This window comes from Mobula birostris, chromosome 17, assembly GCF_030028105.1.
Source record: "Mobula birostris isolate sMobBir1 chromosome 17, sMobBir1.hap1, whole genome shotgun sequence".
NCBI lineage: Eukaryota > Metazoa > Chordata > Chondrichthyes > Myliobatiformes > Myliobatidae > Mobula > Mobula birostris.
In genome coordinates, this window is record NC_092386.1 from 40,969,888 (window position 1) to 40,993,110 (window position 23,223).

The following is a 23,223-nucleotide window of genomic DNA, read 5'->3' on the forward strand; positions in this document are numbered from 1 at the left end:
TTTCTGGTATGATTTACATACCATCTGTATGTATTTCTTGTAATTAAACAGCTGCAAGGGATTTGATGTATCATCTGAAGAATTAGAGCCTCTTCAAAGTGATCATCTTAAGGTAATACTCTTCCAATTTATCAAGTTTATAAAATACTAAATCTTTATATAAATAATGAAAGCACAGAAAATATGAAATATTCTGCTGTCTGGAGGATACTGTGAATCTCTTTTTTAAAATGGAGAAAGATTTACAAAAGGTATTCTCTGCTTAAGAGATAACTTTGTGCATGAATGGAGCTGCAACTTTTCCATTTTTGGGGTTGATACAATCTACAATCTAATGCAAGGTGCCAATTGCTGAATGTGTCAAGTAATTACCCCATTGAAGTGACAAGAAGCACATTTAGGCAATAGAAAATTTGAGAGGTCTTAAACTCTTTGCTCATTCAGATGAATGAAGCTTCAGTATGTCACATTTGCTTCACACACCAGATCCTCAGAAATAATAATCAATCTCTCTTTTTTGCTGTGGATTTGGCACATATTCAGTTTAGTCCAGTTTGGTTATAAGAAACCAGTTATCAGCAAAGCTGAAGATTATGTGCTCCAGATATTTCAGGACCAATGGAGTTGGTGACTAATAAACTCTTCTCGGGCTTCCTGCCGGGTACAGGTGCCGATTTTAACCAATGTTTTGATGACAGACTCTGCAACCTTCATTAGGGATGATGCCTGGGCATGTCTGGTCTGGTGGTATATATATATCCCCATAGTCCATCCATCCTGATTAGTTAGTCCTCATCCAATCAGGTTTCCACTCTCCCACCTTATTTACAATCGAATTCCAGCTCTTACTTAGAGCGAAAACCATTGGCATGGCACAGTAGTTTTGTGCCATCAAAGTCAATCCTATGGCCATTGCGAATGCAATGTTCTGCTACTACCAATTTCTCCTAGGTAACCCAAATGGATACATCTCCTGTGCTCCTTGATGTGGGTCTCCACCATGTGTCCCGTCTGGCCAATATACGCTGCTCCGCATTCACAGGAGATTCTGTAAACGCCAGTCGACCTGAATCCCAGGTTATCATTCAGCCACAAAAGCTGTGATTTCAGTTTCCCTATGGATTTGTGAATGGTATTAATCCGTTATCTCTTCAGGATCCTGGTGATCCTTCTAGAAACCATGGAAATATAGGGAAAACAGGGTTCCTCCTCCATATCAGGTTTCCTGGATTTTCCATTGAAGTAAAACTAGGGGAAAAGAATTTTAACAAAGAAAAAGGTCTCACTCTAAGTAAGAACTGGAATTCGATCGTAAACAAGGTGGGACAGCGGAGAGCTGACTGGATGAGGACTAACCAATCAGGAGGGACAGACTATGGGGATATATATACCACCGGACTAAACATGTCCAGGCATCATCCCTGATGAAGATGGCAGAGTTTGTCATTGAAACGTCGGTTATAACTGATACCTGTACCTGGCTGGAGCCCTGAGAAGAGCTTATTTGTCATATACCCTGGAAAATCACTAGATCGTTTTTGAATTAGTGATTAACTATGAGCAATGACATAATGAATCTGGAGGTTGCAGAGAAGAAAAATCAAGAATATTAAAAGTTTGGAACTGTTTGTGGCTGTCACCTCAAACTGAAAACTTAGGCACAAGGTGTAGTCTATTTAATATTTTTGTAATATTTGAGTAATATTGTAAATATATTGTTAAATTAAGCATTCTTTGGTTGTTTACATAATTCATTCTGGGTTATATGTAAGAAGTGCTTGAATGGCAAATGTCATATGCTTCCACGTCATATATTGCACACCTCACTAAAGAAAAACTAAGCACAAGCAACTCGCCTCGGTGTTTTTCTTTCTTTTAATTTCTGGAGTTACAAGCCATAACAGCAGTGCCGAGAAAGTTTTAAAATAAACCCAAGACAACTACCTATCTGTTGAAACTCAACACGTTTTGCTTCAGAGGGGGGAGAGCCATTCAAGTTTAAAACAAAAGCACTTTTTTTTCTTCAGAAGGGAAAAGGGACAGTCGAGTTAAAAAAAGGCAGAAAACTGATGAAATTCACAGGTTCATTAACAGTGATTATCAGGTGATAATAATAATTTTTTTAAATGCAGAAATGGAATGCTACTATATTGGAAAAATAGACACATTTGACCCCACACAGGATGATGTATACTGAACAAATTGAGGAGTATTTTGAAGCAAATGAAATAACCAGTGCAAAACAAGTGCCAATGTTGCTAAGTGTAATAGGTGGAAAAGTATACAGTTTTCTTAGAAGTTTGACAGCTCCAAACAAAAAAGCCGAAATAAGCTTTGCAGATATCATGAAGATAATGCAGGAACATTTAGAAATAAAACTATTGTTGATTGCAGAATCAGAACAAAGGGGAGCTCATTTCACTTATATGGCTGAATTGGATCAAAATGCGCATTGTCAGTTCAGTGATGGGCTTAATGATGCACTGGGAAAACATCTAGTTTGTTGAATCTTACAAGAAAGCATTCAAAGCTGCTAAAAACAGAAGTACAACTCATATTTAAAAGAGCAGAAATCACTCTATCAATGAAAACTGCAGCCATTAAGTTGCAGTCCTACTTTTATCAGTGCCGGGATGAAGGCTGCCTTACATGGGGATTGAGAGTTGTTGTACCATGCAAGCTGAGAGCTAAAATGTTGGATGAGCGAGTCATGGTCAAAATGTTAGCTTTGGCTCAAGGTTTTGTCTGCTGGCCTGGGATAGATAGGAAGATCGAGCAGTTTGTCATGCACAATTTGGGACGCCAATCCATGCAGAGGAAAGGTGTCGAGAACCCCTTCTTGCAGTCCCAGAGTCAACTCCAATGACCACTGTGGAGGAGGCACCAGGACATGAGATTGTATCCTGCCTCAAATTCCACCTGCCAAGCAGAGTGACCTCACCCTCTTGTCAGGAAAGACATGTTCCAAAGGAAGTAAACAATTCTCCACAGTGATTAAATCTTTAGGCCTGAACTGGAAAATGTTTAATTTACTATCCTGTGGATGTGTATATTCTAGTTGTATTATGCAGAATATAAGATGACTAGAGAGCAATACGTTACTTATCTGAGTGGAGGTGCATTCTGTATTGTTGGAGCTTATAGCTAAGCAGGGAGGACCATAGTGTATTTAATATTTCAGTAATATTTGAGTAATATTGTATCTATATTGTTCATTTACATAATTCATTATGGGTTATACGTATGAAGTACGTGAATGGCATACGTCATTATGGCACCACGTCATATATGTGGGTCTCACTAAAGAAGAACTAAGCACATGTAACCTGGCTCCTGTGTTTTTCTTTAGATTCACTTCTGAACTTATGAAACATTAGACATGTCACGGCCCTGTTAACACTGGAGTTCACTGGAAAGTGGCGTCAGCAGAGCAAATAAACTCTCACTGAATGTGCTACTTGATGTAGGACAATCTGTAACAGAGGTCAACAAGAGCAACAGTACTCTCAGTGGAGATCAAGAAAGCTGCTGGGCTGAATGCTGATGCCCAGTATCTTTAAAGAGCTCACCAACCCCAAATGAAATCAGCTGCTTTTAAGCATGAAAATTAGCTCATTCTGTACAGGACGTATATATTATTAATATAATATAGACGATGAGATCAATTTGCATACATCCTATCTAAAACAAAATATGGTAAATGCCAGAGTATGAAATAAACATTAAATGTCAGAAATGTTTAGCACCAGTGGAGAGAGCAAAACATCAACAATGCTTTGGTCTTTCTCCACAGCACTCCCAACCTTCAACCTCTACCTCTGAGAAAGAAAAGTCCAGCAGGCTCACAGAATTTCCCTCCAACAGAGATGAGGAGGAATTTCTTTAGCCAGAGGATGGAGAATCTGTGGATAAAAAATGCTATAATGAATGGCAGAGCATATTCAAAGGGCTGAATGGCCTCAAACTGCTCTTATGTCATAAATATACCCCATCTCAACTTGGAATCCTATTGCCATCTTTTCATTAATACTGGTCAAAATTCTGGAATGCTATATCTAAAATCTTTTGGAATATACCCAACACTTGTGCAGAAGTTGTCCAGAAAGCTGCCTAATCATCTTCCAAACTAGAGATGGGCCATACATACCAATCTTGTTCATGATGGATGGCAGGACAGGTTTGAGCAGTCTGGTGGCCCACTCCTGCTCCTATTTCCTTGAGTTCGTCTGTCCCCCATTATTAATAGGATAAATCCACAGAACCATCAAGAGAGAACATGTTCCATGTTGTTTATGTTTAACAAGATTTACTGAAGTACGATTGAAATCATTGTTCAATGAAGGTATCTTGAGATCCCATGTCAGAATGATCAACTGCATAAACAAAAACAAACTATAGATTTATTGCAGTCTTCTTGCCTCTGTCATTTTTATAATATTTGGCTTTCAGAAAAGAACAATTGTTTACTGGAAGAGAAATAATGTGGAGACTACCAAACATCCATTCTTTTGTGACTCAAAAAAACTTGCCTCAGTTGTTTGCTAACCTCATCAGCACTGATGCTATAGGGAAGGTTATAAAAGGGGGCCCCAAGTGTGGGCCGAAGATTATGATGCTTCCATTTTCCTATCTTCATTGGAAAGTACTGATGCAGCTAGGACTGCTGGGAAATCTGATAAAGATGCTTTCCATCCAGTTGCTTTCCTTGCCACACAAAAGATTTTGAAGTATTCCCCTAAAGCAGGTTTCTACATACTAACCGGTTGAGATCAGTCCAATTGAGCAAAGTTATGGTTTTGCATTGCTTCAATATACTGTGTAATCACAATATCTTTACTGTTAATTCTGAAAATCCTTTACACGTTATCTTTAACATATATTTGGAATCCTCTAACAGCACACATTAGTCATTTAGCACTGAGGTAAAGATTAAATTTCATATGCTGCAGTAATAGTTACAGTGCAAGGGTGTCACACTCAAGAGAGTTTTTAAAAGTGTGCAGATACCATTCCCTGCAATCTGAAGGCAATTTTCCACCAATCATCCTAGGTACCTAATAGACTGTGACAAGAGATAGGGCAAAGGAACAGACATAGCAAGCAGCAGGCAGTCGTCAGAAAGAAAAATTAGTTGCCTGCCACCTGACTGGGCATGAATAGATAGCACATACAGCCTCAGAGGACACTGCCATCCCACCCCATGGCAGATCATTCACCAGCACAGACCATATTCTGATATACTCTGCAATTGTTAGCACTGTATCACTTTACTATCAATGTTAGAATCAGCAGCTGTGACATGCATATTATGAATCTAACCCATTGGGAGACAGTGTAATAAACACACAAAAAAATCATGGACTGAGGGAGCCACAGAGCATGTAAGAACAAATATATTTTCCAATTTAATCATTTTGCATGGTGTCCTAATAGCTTGATGCTTAGCTTCCATTTTTCTTTATGAAACTAAAATCAAACAAATCATTCCCATTGATTTCATGTGAAATGAAAGAGAAAGTGTTGTATTTCATTGGACAAGCTACAATAAATCAAGATCTAAAGCAACAATAATCAACACCAATACTGGTCTCTCACAAATTCTCAGACAGTTCATATTGAGGAGAGCTGATGCTGAAACGGGAACTTCGAAGGATAAACCAGTAGGTGATCGGGGACCAGACACCCACAAGCCCGGAAGGGTTGAGGGTATATTGCTACACCCATAGCCAAAGTGGTTAGTGGTCATTTATTCCATTTATACCCTACATTTTGGCAACATCAATGAGTCAGAGAATAGTAATTTTACCAGAAAAACAATTCAAAGTACTCACAGATGTGAGATGACTTAAGAAGAAGAGGAAACATCGTGCCTGGCTGTTCCTCCTTAAAGCACCCACTCATTCATACCTTGTTTAATTTACACCATTGCCTCATTTAACATCAATTCTCAACTGCAAAGAAAAACGATGCGAGCGCTAGTTTGAAGGAAGCATCCTTGGGTGCCTCCGAGCACCAGGTCGCACTTGTAGATCCAGTTAATTAGAGTGCCTGGGCATCTGTATCTGGCACATGTGAAGTTGCACACTGCTGCAGATTATCAGGCAGAATAAACAGGAAACAGGTAATATTAACTTATGAGAAATTTGTTGCATCATATAAAGTGAGTATTGCACATCAAAGTCAAAAATGAAGGCGCCCCTAATAATTATCCTATTCCTGTGGGTATGGTAACAGAGTTAATTTGTTTGCTTCTTGGTGGTGGGTGACTGAATGTGAAGTAATTTTGATCTCTCTAAATGCACGGTTACTTAAGTAGCAATAAAAGGCATACAGAATCCCTAGGCCAAGCAGAAAAAATAGTGATTCAAGAGCTGTCCTGTTTGGCTGTATCTAATGACTTCCATTGGGAAAAGGTGTTTTTTTCTAAGCAAATTTTTGGATGAGTTGTCCTCTTTGGGGCATACTCCACTCTCATGAAGGTAATTCAAATCTTTATCAGCTCTCCTGGTGTAAGATACCCAAATGTTACCTGAAAGCCAACTAGGAGGTGTGGATGGAGGGGCATGTACTGGCCCTTACTTGTGGAGAGGAACCTTGCTGAATTCCTGGAGCAAGCTAAAATATAGTCAGAACAATGAGTCTACAATCTGTCCCATTGCCTGAATTATCCTCCTTCCTTACAGTAAGTTACTGAAGGGTAGCAAATATCAGAAATCAGACTCCAATAATCTTTTCAAGTTTAGAAGAAAATAAATTGAGGATGGGTGTGTAGTGGGGGATTGTGACAATTTTTAAGGAAATAGAAAGCCACTCAAACCAATGGAAATGTGGTGTTAAATATCTAAGATACTGAAACAAAGCTTCCTCATGTGCACACAGTCTGCAGAAATAAAACCACTTTCATGTTAGCTTGATCTTTTCCTCTGAGTGGTAAATGGGCATGAATCTACATTTATGTAAAGAGTTATTTCACTCCAAGGACATGAAAGATCATTTCACCGCTCAAGGTCCAGAATGTAATAATCCGGTTCAGTGAAATTAAAAATGATAATTCACTACAGTTCACTGCACTACAATTACCAGTAGGTAGATTATCCTGGAAGAGACATTGGAGCATTAATGTATGACAAAAGCTCGCATGCCTAGGACGAGCTAACTGCGACAGCTTAGTGGTCATGACACAATTAATTGCAACTGTCTACTAATGATTGGAATGGATGCAGCAGCCAGGCAAAAAGGGATCTCCAGCAAATTAAAGCACTTGGCTGAGCCTCATGCTTCAATTATTTCCCTGTCCCCTATTCCAGTGCAGAACACACTTCAGCTTTCATTATTCGCACGATGGTCTGATTCAAGAACATGTGGAAAACTTAATAAAACAGAATAAATAGAGTGCTATTTCTTTTCATAGCCAGCAGTTCTCCAGGTCATGACATTCACACTCCTGCAGAACTGAGCTCCAATGAAATTGTATATTCTTTCTATGATATTTATTTATTCATTAATAGTGCAATTTGCATAGATCTGCGTATGGTGTTGCAATAGTGAATTTACTTAATGATGTGAGTACAAAGCAGACTGATAATGAATCAAAGCATGCAAGTCTTTTTTTTTAAGCAGAAATGGCAGCAATGAATGAGCACCGTTTTTGCCTAATTTTAGCCAAAAATTGCATGGCATAATGAATGGACAGCCAAATGAAATTCACTTCACTTAGGTGCTTTTATAATGTTGAGCAGCAAATTTCTGAGGCACAACCACCTGCAAACCAGTAGCAACACTATTGTTCTTAACGACTCTCACACTAACTTTTGAGTAGATGCAGTTGATGCATGCGGGAATCAATACCTGCACAATAGGTCACCCACGATCTACTGTGAACTGCCTTTTACATACAACAATATATGGTGGGTTCCAGCCAACTGGGACACGTCGGGACTAGTACATTTTTGCCCAATGAAATGACTGCCCCAGTTAGCCAAAGTTTCATTGATTTAGTTAAAATGGTATAAAAAAAGACAAACTGAGTTACAAATTCTGTTTTTAAATGAAAAACAGAACAAATTAGAACACTACCAATAGTTCTACAGTACTGTAAAACTGTGTATTTGTTCCTAATAGTTATTGACAGAGGAATTCATCCAGTGTATGTAATGAACAAAATCAGTACAGACACCTAGTGTAGATAATGGACTGTCTTCACACAATGCTATCAACAATCGCATCCTCCAAATCTTCATTTTCATTGTAAAATTCAAAATAATTGTTGAAACCTTCAAATTCTTCGTAGGTCCTAACTTGTTGAAGTAGTGAAACCATTTCATTCTCACTCCTACTGTTTCTGGCATCTCCAGGCTGGAATACTTGAAAGAACAGTGAGCAAAAACAGTTTGAATTGAAATTACTTATTTCTCACCAACTATCAGCAACAAAAACCACAAGCACATGCTACTGACCCTATTTAAAACTTGTTCACTCTAAGCATGGTATAGCGCCTAACAGCCACACAAGTGCTCAAGACTAACCCTAATTAGAACCTATTCAGCAAGTCTTCTGCCCCAATTAAGTGGCATGGTGAGCCAAATAAGCAAAGGGAATTCTGGCAATTTTCTCAATTAGTTCAGGCTCTTTAAAAGTTGTCCCAAATAAGTGGCTGCCCCAATTAACCGATGGCTCAATTAACTGGAGTCCACTGTAATTCATTAGATGATGTAGTGGGAAAGTACAGGTTTGGCTCCAAGCATCTCCTATTACCTGTATCAGAGGCCCCTTATTCAGCTGATGTCAAAGGTAGCTAAAAGAAAGAGAAGACACATAAAGAAAGGAAGGTCTTCATCCCTACAAGAGATGACTATCACCAGACAATTGAAGGGCCATTAGCTTGCAAATCAAGGTTTGGAGTGGGGAGGAGAGTTGTACGTGGCTGACTATGACACTTGCTGGAGATCATGCCTCAAGATCTAGAGAGGGAGCTTAGTTGACAGAAGGAGAAATTGTGAGCTTCTTTCAGGAACTGAGGGAGAACTCCTAATTCTCAATGGACAGTTGGGAGAATTAGGAGACCTACAATCATAAAATTGGCAGAAAGTTCAAATACGTTTGTAGACAGTGTGCTTCTTATTTTTCTGGAATCAATACCCTTTAACCAGCTCTTGCCCACACTGGGTCAGTTACAGTATGTCAAACCATTCAGCCAGAAATGTAATGCATGTAAAACTCTGCTATGAGAGATTCAAAAAAAATACCAGCTATGCATCCATATACCAACATACTCCATTGTTCACTGAATTTTTTATTTCTGTTCCCACTCTCCCCCCCCCTGCCATAGCTCTAACTTCTTGGAACAGTCCACTCCCCTCCCCCTTTCTCTATGTTAATCTATTACAGATCATTGTAATTATAATGAAGTTAGACTACAGGAAAATTGAATTTATTTATTTATTTAAAGATCGAGCACAGCACAGGCCCTTCCGGCCACTGAGCCACGCCATCCAGCTGCCCGATGATTTAACCCTAGCCTATCGCATGACAAGTTACAATGGTCAGTAAACCTACTAATTGATATGTCTTTGGACTGTGGGAGGAAAACGGAGCACCTGGAGTAAACCTATGTGCACACGGGAAGAACTTACAAATTTTCTTACGGAGAACCCCGGAATTGAACTCAAAACTCCAATGCCCCCAAGATGTAATAGTGTTATGCTAACTACTACACTACCATGGCACCACAATTTGGTACCTGTCATGTCAATGTGACATTATAAATTTATTTATAAGGTACACTGGTAGATTTTACTACTGGAAATTTTAACTTCACAAAACTTTTAGGAAACAATACAAAGTACATCCTAAATCTACTGTTTTTGGACAGACAAGCAAGAGCCAGCTTTTAAGCAGCGATTTAGGTCCTGTTTGCTTGGAGCTCCCAATGCTTCAGTAGGCAAATACAATCCGAAGATGGTGTCAGAACTGGACTTAGCAATGTCAAATTAAGGAAGGGTATAGTGAATATGGCTCTTGACCACCAGCCATTTAGCTCTGCTGCAAGCACAAATGCCAAGAGGTCATGATGACTTTAGTGCAAGCATTGGTTAGAAAACATCTAAGCTAATAGTAGAGTATCTAATATCACCCACCAAGTGAAAACAGCCCTCAAATGATAGGTATCAATTTAACACACCATTCCCAGTAACAGACAGGGAGAGGACACTGTGTACGCTGAAACTAATTTTAATTCCTGAATTTTCCAATAGCCATTAAACCTGACAAACATCTTGACATTTTCACTAAAGGGAAGGTGCCAGTGAGCAATACTGCTTGTTTCTGATATAAAATATACTGCCTTACATGGGAAAATAGCAGGAACTAGAAATGAGTCCACATCATTCTTTTGGTCTTGAAAGAGTGTTGTGGGTTTGTCTAACAAAGTCGGCATAGTGGGTGAAAGTTTCACATAGAGGATTTGCCGAACACTACTGTGGGTTTTCCTGTATAACATGACACAGGAACTGATATTGCTTCAGCCCAATGTTCTCTGCTGATTGGGAGGTCTCACAATCAGTACAATGAGACATCTGGTGTCACCTTTCTCCACCAGCTCTTGAAGAGACGATATGTGCTACACTCTTCCAGCTAAAATGATGGTTACATTTTACAACTCCAAAATATAAAACTAGTTAGAAGAAAAGCACAGAGTCAGGAATAATGTGTACTAGTTTTGTCTTACTTTTAATGAGGCATCCACATATGACATGGTGCTATAATGGCATGTGTCATTCACATACTTTTACATATAACCCATAATAAATTATCTAAACAAACAAAGAATGCTTAATCAATTGATATATTTACAATATTACTCCAATATTACTGAAATATGAAATGCACAAAACTGATCTAAACCAATGAAAGGATGGATTTTACAGTGATGGAAAGAAGGTTGGAAAATGCTCCCAGTACATCTGAGGAACCTAGTTAAATTCTTAGGCAGTTCTCCCAACAACTCTAGAACCAGCTGCTCCTAGTTGAAAAACTGTAAAACTCTACAAATCCTGAAAATCTAAAATAAAAACAAAGGCTAAGATGTTATTCCTTGGAGCGTAGGAGGTTGAAAGATGACTTTATCGAGCAGTTAACTTTTGGAAGTCATGAGGGGATATAGATAGGGCGAACACAACAATTGTAGGCCGTATCTCGGGTAAAGATGAGTTTGAGTACAGAGAGGAAATTAAGAACCTGTTGGCATGGTGCGAAGACAATAACTTATCCCTCAACGTCAGCAAGACGAAGGAATTGGTTGTTGACTTCAGAAGGAGTAGCGGACCGCACGACCCAATTTACATCAGTGGTGCGCAAGTGGAACAGGTCAAAAGCTTTAAGTTCCTCGCGGTCAATATCACAAATGACCTGACATGGTCCAACCAAGCAGAGTTCACTGCGAAGAAGGCCCACCAGCGCGTTTACTTCCTGAGAAAACTAAAGAAATTTGGCCTGTCCCCTAAAACCCTCACTAATTTTTATAGATGCACCGTAGAAAGCATTCTTCTAGGGTGCATCACAACCTGGTATGGAAGTTGTCCTGTCCAAGACCAAGAGAAGCTGCAGAAGATCGTGAACACGGCGCAGCACATCACACAAACCAATCTTTGGTCCGTGGACTCACTTTACACTGCACGCTGTTGGAGCAGTGCTGCCAGGATAATCAAGGACATGACCAACCCAGCCAACACACTTCTCGTCCCTCTTCCCTCCGGGAGAAGGTTCAGGAGCTTGAAGACTCGTATGGCCAGATTTGGGAACAGCTTCTTTCCAACTGTGATAAGACTGCTGAACAGATCCTGACCTGGATCTGGGCCGTACCCTCCAAATATCCAGACCTGCCTCTCTGTTTTTTGCACTACCTTACTTTCCATTTTTCCATTTTCTATTTATGATTTATAATTTAAATTTTTAATAGTTACTAATTTTTACTATTTTTAATATTTTTACTATTTAATATTTGTAATCCAGGGAGTGGGAAGCACAGAATCAAATATCGCTGTGATGATTGTACGTTCTAATATCAATTGTTTGGTGACAATAAAGTATAAAGTAGGGTGAACACACATAGTATTAATCTCAGAGAAGGGAAACTAAAAACTACAGAGCATAGATTTGAGGTGAAAGGAAAAATATTTAAAAGGGACCTGAGGGGCAACTTCTTCATGCAGAAGGTGGTGTATAGATGGAATGAAATGGCAGAAGAGATAATCGAAGCAGGTACAATAGGTGGAGTTTAGGGATATGAGCCAAATGCAGGCAAATGGAACTAGGTTGGTGCACCATGTCATGGTCTGGTCCGTTGACTCCTCGTTTTATTTAATTCTCTTTTCCCCATGTTCTACTGGGCTCCTTGATTACGATACCTGATTCTCATCCCAACTGTCAGCATAAAAGCTCCGGCTTACATCTACTCAGGGCTGGACCATCACCTGAGCCAGTGCTGCAATGCACGTTCCGGGCTGCCACGAATAGTGGACTTTAAGTTGCTTCGGTGCCTGGCGTTGCTTCGGGAATTCTGTCATTTTCGTGTCCAGCTGAGTTTAGCCAACCGTTTGCCGCTACTCCGAGTCAAGATACAAATTCTGTCATTTTCGTGGGCAGCTGAGAATTGCTGACCGTTTGCCACTACTCCGAGCCAGAATACGAGTTGTCTGTTGTTGTTTGGTTTTGTCATCTCGTGTCCAGTTGAGGATTGAAGGCTGTTTCCTGTTACTCCAAGTCAGGATACAAATTGTCTGTCGTTATTTGGTTTTGTCGTCTCGTGTCCAGCTCAGCATTGCAGGCTGTTCGCCGCTGCTCCAAGCCAAGATACAAATTGTCTGTCTTTGTTTGGTTTTGCCGTCCCGTGTCCAAGTTCAGGTCCCGCTCCGTGTCCATGTCCAAGTCTGAGCTCTGGCTCCGTGTCCAAGTCCCGGTTCCGTGTCCGAGTCTAAATCCGGGTCCCGGTTCCACATCCGAGTCCAAGTCCAGGCTCTTCCGGTTCGTTGTCCAATGTTCACATCCACATAAGCACCTAATCCTCACTCTCCGGCCTCCCTGGCAACTATTAAAAAACAGACTTCTGTTAATGCTACCCCCATGTCTGTGTCCTGCACTTGGGCCCACTCCAACGCCTTTGTAACTCACCATGGTCAGCGTGGATGAGATGGGTCAAAGAGACTGTTTCCATGCTGTATTCGGTAGATACCTTATTGTTCCCAAAGGAAATTACAGTGTCACAGTAGCATTACAAGTGCATGGATATACAAATATTAGAAGAGAAGGAAGAAAGAAAGAATAAAATATATGTTACCTCAATCAGTCTAACCTGAGGGGGTCATCACTTCCCCGGCTACGGGTTGACTCATTATAGAGCCTAATGGCCGAGGGCAAGAATGACCTCATATAATGCTCTTTGGAGTCACATTATTATATGACTCTACTGCTTCATCAGAAATGGAAAGGAAATTCTCATTTTCCTTTCTTTCTTCATTTCCAGTAAAGGGTAATTTATCTGAAAGATGAACTCTGCTTTGTTCTCTACAGATGTTGCCTGACCTGTTAAGTGTCTTCAACGTTTTGTGTCCGATTAGCAAAATGCCTTTGTAAAGGCATAAGTGGAGTCTCCAAATATCAGTGTTTTAAGAAAGCCTGCAATGGAGCAGAAGTCTTGTTCTTCTAGGCAGAAGGATAAGGAAATGAAAACTCCTCTCCTTGGGTATCAGGACTGAATGATCAGTCTGATTGGTGAGCAGCTATATGTGAGATGAGGCAGCCAGAGAACCTGGACAGATCTTCAGACGAGAAGGCAAGTATGGCCTCCATAAGTGAAGTATTAAGGCACTTATCTGAGATTATGTCTGAAGCAGTTGGAAATCACAGATCTGTGAGAACACAACATACAGTCAGGTTACCGGCTCTGTAAATAGCACAGGGAAACAATGTTAGTAACTAGAATTCCCTTAGCTCCTGTATCTCTCTCCACTTGATCTGCTGTGTGTTTGCAACATTTTCCTTTTTTTCTGTTAAAAAGCAAGTAGAACTATTTTCCCAGATCAAAAAGATTCAGAATTAAACTATAGGGGCAGTTTCTGTTCCTTACCCCTGTGCTGATGCCATTTGGAGGAGTTTTATGCCAGGAAAAGAAGTACTGGTGAAGACATACTTCCTGCTCATATAAGAGGAAGTGAACTTTCCAGCAGACTCAAAGACACCCAGATATGTACACAGAGTTATTTTTCTGCGGTTAACATGTGACTGAATTTCTAGATGTGTGGTGGAAAGAGTGGTGAGTGGCTGCGTTATGACTTAGTATGGGAACACCAACGCCTTTGAGCAGAAAATCCTACAAAAAGTAATGGATTCAGCCTACTGCATCATGGGTAAAGTCTTCACAACCATTGAGCACATCTACATGAAACATTGCTGTAGAAAAGCAGCATCCATCATCAAAGATCCTCACCACCCAGGCCATACTCTTTTCTCACTGCTACCATCAGGAAAAAGGTCCAAGAGCCTCAGGACTCGCACCACCAGGTTCAAAGACAGTCACTACCCCTCAACCATTAAGCTCTTGAGCTAAAGGAGATAACTACATTCATGTTATTTCATGCTGATTATTTATTTCTATTTACTTATATTTGCATTTGCACCATTTGTTGTTCAGTGATATTCTTTACAGTTACTGTTCTATAGATTTTGCTAAGCATGCCCACAGGAAAAAGATTCTCAGAATTCTATGTGGTGACATGTATGTACTCTGTTAATTAATTTTACTTTGAGATGTTTCATTGATATCAACTTTAGCATACTTGTAAATTAAAGATTTTCCCTGAAGACATTCTGAACCAATGTTTCGCAAAATGCCAGATTTGAGCTCTCAGATGTCAGGTCAGAAATGGGTCAAGGTTAAGGTTGAAATAACTTGCATCACTCAATCTGTGGAAAAGAAAAATCAGCACATTTGCCGGACCCCTGATTACGGTGAGTAACTCCTGCTGCATGATAGGCAAGAGTAAAATGTCAGTCAAGAAAGGGACTAGACTTGGCTGTGCGTTGCTATAGCTGAACAGCTAACTTACCTGGTGACGCACAGGTTGCCAAATTTGGTTTTGCAGTATTGTGCTGCTTCACAGTCTGGAAGTTACCCAATTCAATCTCCCGATGAGTGGATTCTGGTTAATTGGGCCTATTTTCTTATATTTATAGTATTACTATGTATATACAGTGGTTTCCAGTTAATTGGGACATTGGTTAATTAGGGCAGTTGCTTGTTTGGTACAACGCTTAAAGAACAAAAACTAATTGAGAAATTTCCCGGATTCCCTTCATTTATTTGGGACACTATGCCACTTACTTTGTTGAACAATTTCTAACTAGCAAGAATTGCGTGCTCTTTTGAGGCCATTAGACGCAATACCATGATTAGAATAAACAGAGTCAGCTGTGTATGCTTCTGTTATGTTATCAATTTGGGCCAACAGATGCCAATTCAAAAAGCAGTGATATTTTAATAATTTTGTTCTTTAGCTTGACTTTAAAAAATTTTAGACCCTTTGCCAAGATGCCATGAAAAGCTTTGAAACTACTGAAAAAGATACCCTAGGTGTCTGCACCTATTCTTGTTCATTTACGGTCGATCAAAAGACCACAGCAGCATATAGTGGATGAATTAATAGGAACAACACACAGTTTTATAGTACTGTAGTAGTATTGGTAGTGTTATAATTTGTTCTGCATTTCATTCAAATACATAAACTGTTACTCAGTTAAATGGAAGTCTGTCTTTTTATACCTTTTTAACTATTTCCATGAAACTGGCAGCTGCTTAATTAGGCCAAAATGAATTGGTTCCTGATGTGTCCCAATTCACTGTATACAGAAAAGGCAAAACATACAATGATGCTGATTTGATACTCAGTGAGAGATCTAAAAACAAGTAACAAACATTAGTGCTAATCTTTTACATCATTCTACACGCCTATCTCTGTCTTCTAAATCTATACATCTAATTAATCTGCTCTTCAATCATGTCCCTGAATATTTGCTGCAAACTTTCTGTGAAATATATTGTTTGCCTCCATAACATATTAGAAAGGAGTTCTCAGGTTCATTGAAATGTTAAAAAATATTCCATATATCCTTATATATTTTTTTTACACACATGATTCAACTGCAATCCTCCATGTTTGGCAGAAAGGGTTTTGTTCAAGATGTGACATACTTAATTGCAATCGAGTTTATGTCAATAAACCAATCAGATATAAAAGCAATCAGCTTTGCAAAATGTATAAATCTTAATTTATGTAGAGTTTATTCTGTAATAAACACTTTTCAAGTCATAATATAGGAAATTACATATGGTAGGTATCTGGATGTATTTAACCACAAAACACAAAATGACTAGGCTCATCATAATTGCAGCTGTTTTTCAAACTAATAGAGTAGTCCTCTGGGGCAATCAGAAGGAAATGGAAGGAAGACATTGAAATATAGCAGATGGATTTTATTTTAAGCCAATTAGGCCTTTGGCCACAGCTGTAACAGACGAATATTGGTTTTCCCGATGCTGCAGCCCAGCATTGACCCTTAATCTTTCGTACATGTTGGACTGTTTCCTCGTGACCCGGCCACAATTCCTGAAGGAATTCTGATGAACCTCCTGTTTTATTTTAGATCTGCCTCTCTTGCTTCTCAAAGCAATTCAAGCATTAAGTACCATTCCTGCTGTTAGATAAACACATTTCATGGATAAGATGATGAGAGGAGATTTTTAGAAAGTTAATTATCCATTGATTTATGGATTGCTAAATGCAGCTGCAAAATCAGCCAAACAAATATAGTATATGTATTCTTTTCCTTTAGAGTTTGGGGAGAGACATATTATGTTCATCTAGTTGTAGTGCTTGTAATGCTACTGTGACACTGTAATTTCCTTTGGGATCAATAAAGTGTTGATCTATCTTTCTCGTTGATTTACTTTCTGCCCCAATATTCTAGCTTATATTTATTATTGCATTGATTAAGTACATCTATCAAAGTAAGATTGGCTTTATGTTGTCACAGTACACAGAAACCTACAGTGAAATGCATTGTTGGTGAGGATTGCACTGAGCAGCCTGTAAATGTCGCAACACTTCCAGCAGCAACATAACATGCCCAAAACTCACTCACACTACCTACACACCTTTGGCATGTGGGGTAGAAACGGACTACTGTGAGGAAAGTCATGTGGTCGCGGGGAGAACATATAAACTCCTTACAGACGGTAGCAGGAATGGAACCCCGATCTTACAGCTGGTGCTGTAATAGTGCTTCACTAACCATTTCACTACTGTGTCACCCCATAAAGTTATTATCGGACAAAATCAGGGGAGGAGAAGATGGCGGTGCTCGTGGCCTCTCCGGTGAATGATGTCTGTTATCTGTCAAGTAGGGGACCGTGCACAATTCTGATTTGATGGAGATGGATGTGAGAGTACGAAGGAGCATCTGGAAAACTTCTGAAATGCCCGCTTCGCTGCCGCTGCTACTATATGGTAACTGGAATCTCCGGAGCTGAAGGCCCCGAAATCCTCGGCTTTGCGTGCTTCAGCGGCCGGGGCGAGATCGAAGGCACTCGGCAGAGAATGGCACTCAAGAGGCTGTATCGGAGAGGCTGGTCAGAAGCTCGAAGTTTTCGGACGGATGGACTCAGTGTCGGCTGTGGTCGGCTGCTTCCAAGGCATCTGCAAGTTGATGGTGCCTGGAGGTTTATAGCAGGGAGTTTCTCCCTTTTGCCGCTGCTATTGGGGACTTTGAGCCTATTTTTACCGTGCCCATGGTTTGTTCTTCATCAAATTATGGCATTGCTTTGCACTGCTGTAACTATATGTTATAGTTATGTGGTTCTGTCAGTGTTAGTGTTTGGTTTGTCCTGTTTTCCGTGATATCACTCTGGAGAAACATTGTATCATTCCTTTATGCATGTATGCATTTCTAAATGACAATAAAAGAGGACTGAGTGTTCTCATAATCTAAAAAAAATTATTGAAATAATAAACAGAAAATGATAACGTATAACTTTAAACACAATTCCATACTGTCACCAATGCTTCTGACCCATGAGAAAAAACATCAAACAAGCCTTTTACTAAAGTTCATAACTGAGTGATTTTATGCTGTTACGTACCCCGTAACTGGGTTGCCAAACCAGCAGAAATGGATCACTCAGTTGGAGTCTGGATTACTAGAACTAAGAAAGTTTTATTAAAGAAACAAGCAACACAGTACTCTAATCAAAAGGATAATCTACACTAATCAACAGTTCAGCAATGATAAACATACATGTACACAGAGTTAAGATAACAGGATCAATCAAGCTCTATCGTTGTCTAGGGGTAAATGACCAGTTTCAAAGTGACGCAAAGTTCAGTTCAGTTCGCAGTAATCGCTGCCGTGGCGATGGACAGTGGGGGGAAGGAGAGAGAGAGAGCAAAACGAATGAATATTCAACACAGCTTCCACACAGACCTTCGCAGTCAGCTTTCGGGCGAGTCCTTTGTGATGTCATCTGAGGTCACCGACCGTGATCCCTCCATTTCCAGATGCGATCGTTTCCCTGCAGTGAACCTGGCACCCAGGCAAGGGTGGACACACACCAGGTTCCCGCCGATCGTGCCTTTCCACCCTGTGCGTCTATGGCCCGGTACTTCCCACTGACTTGTGAGAGACACACTGCTTCCAGGGTCTTGTTACCTCGGGTGTCGTGTGTGTCTTGCCTTAGCGAACCTGTCCCTTTTTATCCCCCTGCTGGGGTATCGCCTGTCCATCACTTCAAACAGTTCAGGGTTCAAAGGGGGAGCCGATCTTGACAGCTCTCCTTCCCCTTCATTAACATCTCCAAATGCTGCTCCATTGTTTTCCTTATCTCTCTCTCTCCTGAAGACAGGTGGCAGACCAACTGCTGATTCCACTGGTGCCAGCCCAGGCCAGCTACATCTTAATCTATGTGTATTCTTGTCACAATGCAAAGTACATCTGTGGCTATGTGTGTATGTGTACAGCATGTTTGTGTGTTGAATGAGACAATTAATCAGCTGCAGTATTGTGTGGAAGGGTGTGAGGGAATGCAATCTGTCACATTGCCTTCCACACACACAAAACGCTGGAGGAGCACGTCAGGTCAGGCAGCATCTCTGGAAATGAAAAAGCAGTCAACGCTTCAGGCTGAGATCCTGCATCAGGACTGGAGCGGAACGGGGAATATGCCAGGTATATGCCAGGGGAGGGAAAGGGGGACAAGCTAGAAGGTGATAGGTGAAGTCAGGTGAGTGGAGGAAGGTGATGAAGTAAGAAGCTGGCAGATGATAAGCGGAAAAGGCAAAGAGCTAGAGAAGAGGAAATCTGATAGGAACAGAGAGTGGATCCTGTTAATTCCCACTAAGGAATTGTGACTACCTAAAGAACTCATGCAAGACCTAAGTAAATCACAAAGGTCTAAATTGCACATTGGTATATTTAGGATTAGATTGGATGGGGTAAGAAAACATAATTCAAACAAACTAAACTTTACTTTAATGTACATTCTAAATAGTTCATTTCAGATGCTCACCATAAAGTATTTTTGAAATAAGTCATTTGGATACAAAATTAACTTGGTAGCAGGAGTCAGAGGTTGATAGAGGAGGGTTGCTTTTCAGATTGGAGATATATAATGTTACAAACCCGTAGGTTTCATTTACTGTGGACTGTCACTTAAAAGAGCACTTCAGTGAGGCAGGACTATGATGTTGTTCATTGACTGATTTGCAGCTTGTTTACCTTTAAAACAAGGACACAGACAGTCAGAGGCCAGAAGAAGAGAGAGAGACAGAGGAGCAAACCTGGAAAAGGGGAGCAGCTCCAGCTTGTCGAAGCCGGGGTTTTGGAACTCTGCTATACCCACAAGGGTGGGTTAATCATTGATCCAGTGCACATCGAGTGTGTGGCTGTCACTTCGTATAATCCATAGGAGTGGATTAAGGAATATCCTGTGGGACCACTAGAAGTTAACTCTTGCCTGGGTATGTTATGTGGTAACCCCATTGAAGATGACGTCCCTGTGACAGTTCACTCTGGTGGTAATTTGTAAATGGATTTGGAACGGCTTGAGGGACGATCTTCGACAACTGATATTTATTAATTACCATCATGGAACCTGTGGAATTCGATGTAATTGCCTCTTCTCTACATTTACTCTGGATTACAAATATCTCTCTTTTACCATTTATTCCAGAGATGAACTGAACTTTCATATTTTACCATCTCAAGATTCTAATGATTTCTCATGATTTCCCCCAAGCTCAATAGTTTGGGAGTTATATTTACACACACATACACAAAACACAGTTAACTTTTGTTTCTCTTGGTTAAGTTGCTATATTATAAGTAGATACTAATAAAGATAGTGGTTTTAACATCAAAACCAGACGCCAGTGTGAACTCTATTGCTGCAGGTTTGTTTCTAAAATGTTACAGTTCGTAACAGCAACTATTGACGTACAATTATATATCAATGATTTAGAAGAAAACATAAGTTGCATGAGACAATTATTAAGTGGGAAGTTAGACAAGATCATTCTGGGAAGTTAAACCAGGCCAGGACAGTGAATGACAAAACTGTGGGGCTTGGCACTAAACAGCGAGACCTTGGGGTACAAACACATAGTTCCCTGGAATTTGTAACACTAGTAGAGAGAGTAGAAAAGGTAGATAGAGCATCCTGTGGAATCAAGGAGTCATACAGAAGTACAGCAAAGAAACAGGCCCTTCGCCTATCTAGTCCATACTGACACCATTTAGACCACCTACTCCCATCGACCTGCACAGGGACCATAGCCCTCCGTATCCCTACCAACCATGTACCTGTCCAAATTTCCCTTTAACATTAAAATTGAGCTTGTATGCAGCATTGTGTTGGCAGCTTATTCCAGACTCTCATGACCCTCTGAGTGAAGAAGTTTTCCCTTAAACATCTCACCTTTCACTGTTAACCTTTGATGTCTGGTTGTAGTCCCACCCAACCTCAGTGGAAAAAGCCTGCTTGCATTTACCCAATCTATACCTCAATCAAATTTCCTCTCAATCTTCTATTTTCTAAGAATACAGACCTAACCTATTCAATCTTTCCTTAAAACTCAGGTCCTCCAGACCCGGCAACATGCTTGTAAATTTTCTCTGTACTCTTTCAACTTTGTTTTAATCTTTCCTGTAGGTAGGTGACCAAAACTGCACACAACACTCAAAAATAGGCTTCACTCACGTCTAATACGACTTCAGTATAGCATCCCATCTCCTGTATTCAATACATTGATTAATGAAGGCTAAAAGCTTTCTTTACAAGCCTATCTTCCTGTGATGCCACTTTCAATGAATTACCGACCTGTATTTTCAGATCCCTTTGTACCACCATACTCCTCTGCAAGCCATGATAGCCTTCCTTGCTGTACATTACACCCCCAATCTTGGTGTTGTCCACAAATTTGCCAATCCAGTTAACCACATTATCATCCAGATCACTGATATAGATGACATGCAACAAAGGACCCAGCACCGATCCCTGCAGCACACCACAAGTCACAAACTTCCAGTCAGGAGGCAGCCTCTACTAACCCCCTCTGACTTCTCTCTCAAATCCAATGTCTAATTCAATTTACTACCTCATCCTGAATGCTGAGCAACTGAATATTCTTCACCAGCCTCCCCTGTGGAACCTTGCCAAATGCCTTACTAAGGTCCATGTAGACAACATCCACTGCGTTATCTTCATCCACTTTCCTGGTAACTTCCTCGAAAAACCCCGTAAGGTTGGTTAGACATGACCTACCACACATAAAGCCATGCTGACTGTTCTTAATCAGTCCATGTCTATCCAGATACTTAAATACCCAGACCCTAAGAATACCTTCCAATGATTTTTTCCCCTATTGTTGTCAGACTCACCAGCCTAAATCTCCTGGTTTATGTTTAAAGCCTTTTTTAAACAATGGTATAACATTAGCAATCCTCCAATCCACTGGTACCTCCCCTGTCGCTAAGGATGATTTAAATATCTCTACTAGGGCACCGGCAATTTCTGCACTTGCCTCCCATAGGGTCCAAGGGAACACCTTGCCAGACCCTTGGGACTTATCCACCCTGATTTGCCTTGGGGTAGCAAACACCTCCTCCTCTGCAATTTGTACAGGGTCCATGATGTTGATACCACATTGCCTCACTTCTGCAAGAGTCTGTCCATCTCCTGAGTATATACAGGTGCAAAGAATTCATTTGAGACCGCCCCCATCTACTTTGGCTCGACACATGAATTATAATTCTGAACTTCCAGAGGGCAATTTTGTCCCTTTCAATCCTTTTGCTCTTAACATATCTGTAGAATCCCTTAGAATTTTCCTTCACCTTGCCTGCAAGAGCCTTCTTTTAGCCTTCTTGATTTCTTTCTTGAGTATTCTCTCACATTTCTTACACTCTATAAGCACCTCATTTGTTCCTACTTGCCTATACCTGCTATGCACCTCCTTTTTTCTCTTAACCAGGGCCTCAATATCTTTTGAAAAGGTTCTCTGCACTTGATATCTTTACCTTTTATTCTGACAGGCACATAAAAGCTTTGTACTCTAAAAATATCATTTTGAAGGCCTCCCACTTACCAAGTACACCTTTGCCAGAAAACAGCCTGTCCCAATCTACACTTGCCCAATCATTTGTGATACCATCAACACCGGCCTTTCTCCAATTTACGATCTCAACCCGTGGACGACCTATCTTTCTGCATATTTACTTTGAAGCTAATGGCATTATGGTCACTGATATGCAAAGTGTTCCTCTATACAAATTTCTGGCACCTGCCCTGTCTCATTCCCTAACCGCAGATCCTATATCGCACGATCTCTCGTTAGGATTTCTATGTGCTGATGAAGGAAACATTCCTGTACACATTTGATAAGCTCCATTCCATCTAGTACTTTCAGTATGGGGGTCCCAGTCAATATGTGGAAAGTTAAAATCACCTACTATAACAACCTTGTGTTTCTTCTGATCTCTTCACAAATTTGTTCCTCTAAATCCCTAGGACTGTTGGATGGTCTATAATATGGCCCCATTAATGTGGTCAAAACTTTCTTATGAGTGGATCTGAGAAGTAATGCCTCACCAGTTGGGTTCTCCAGTCTGTCTAGACAGAGC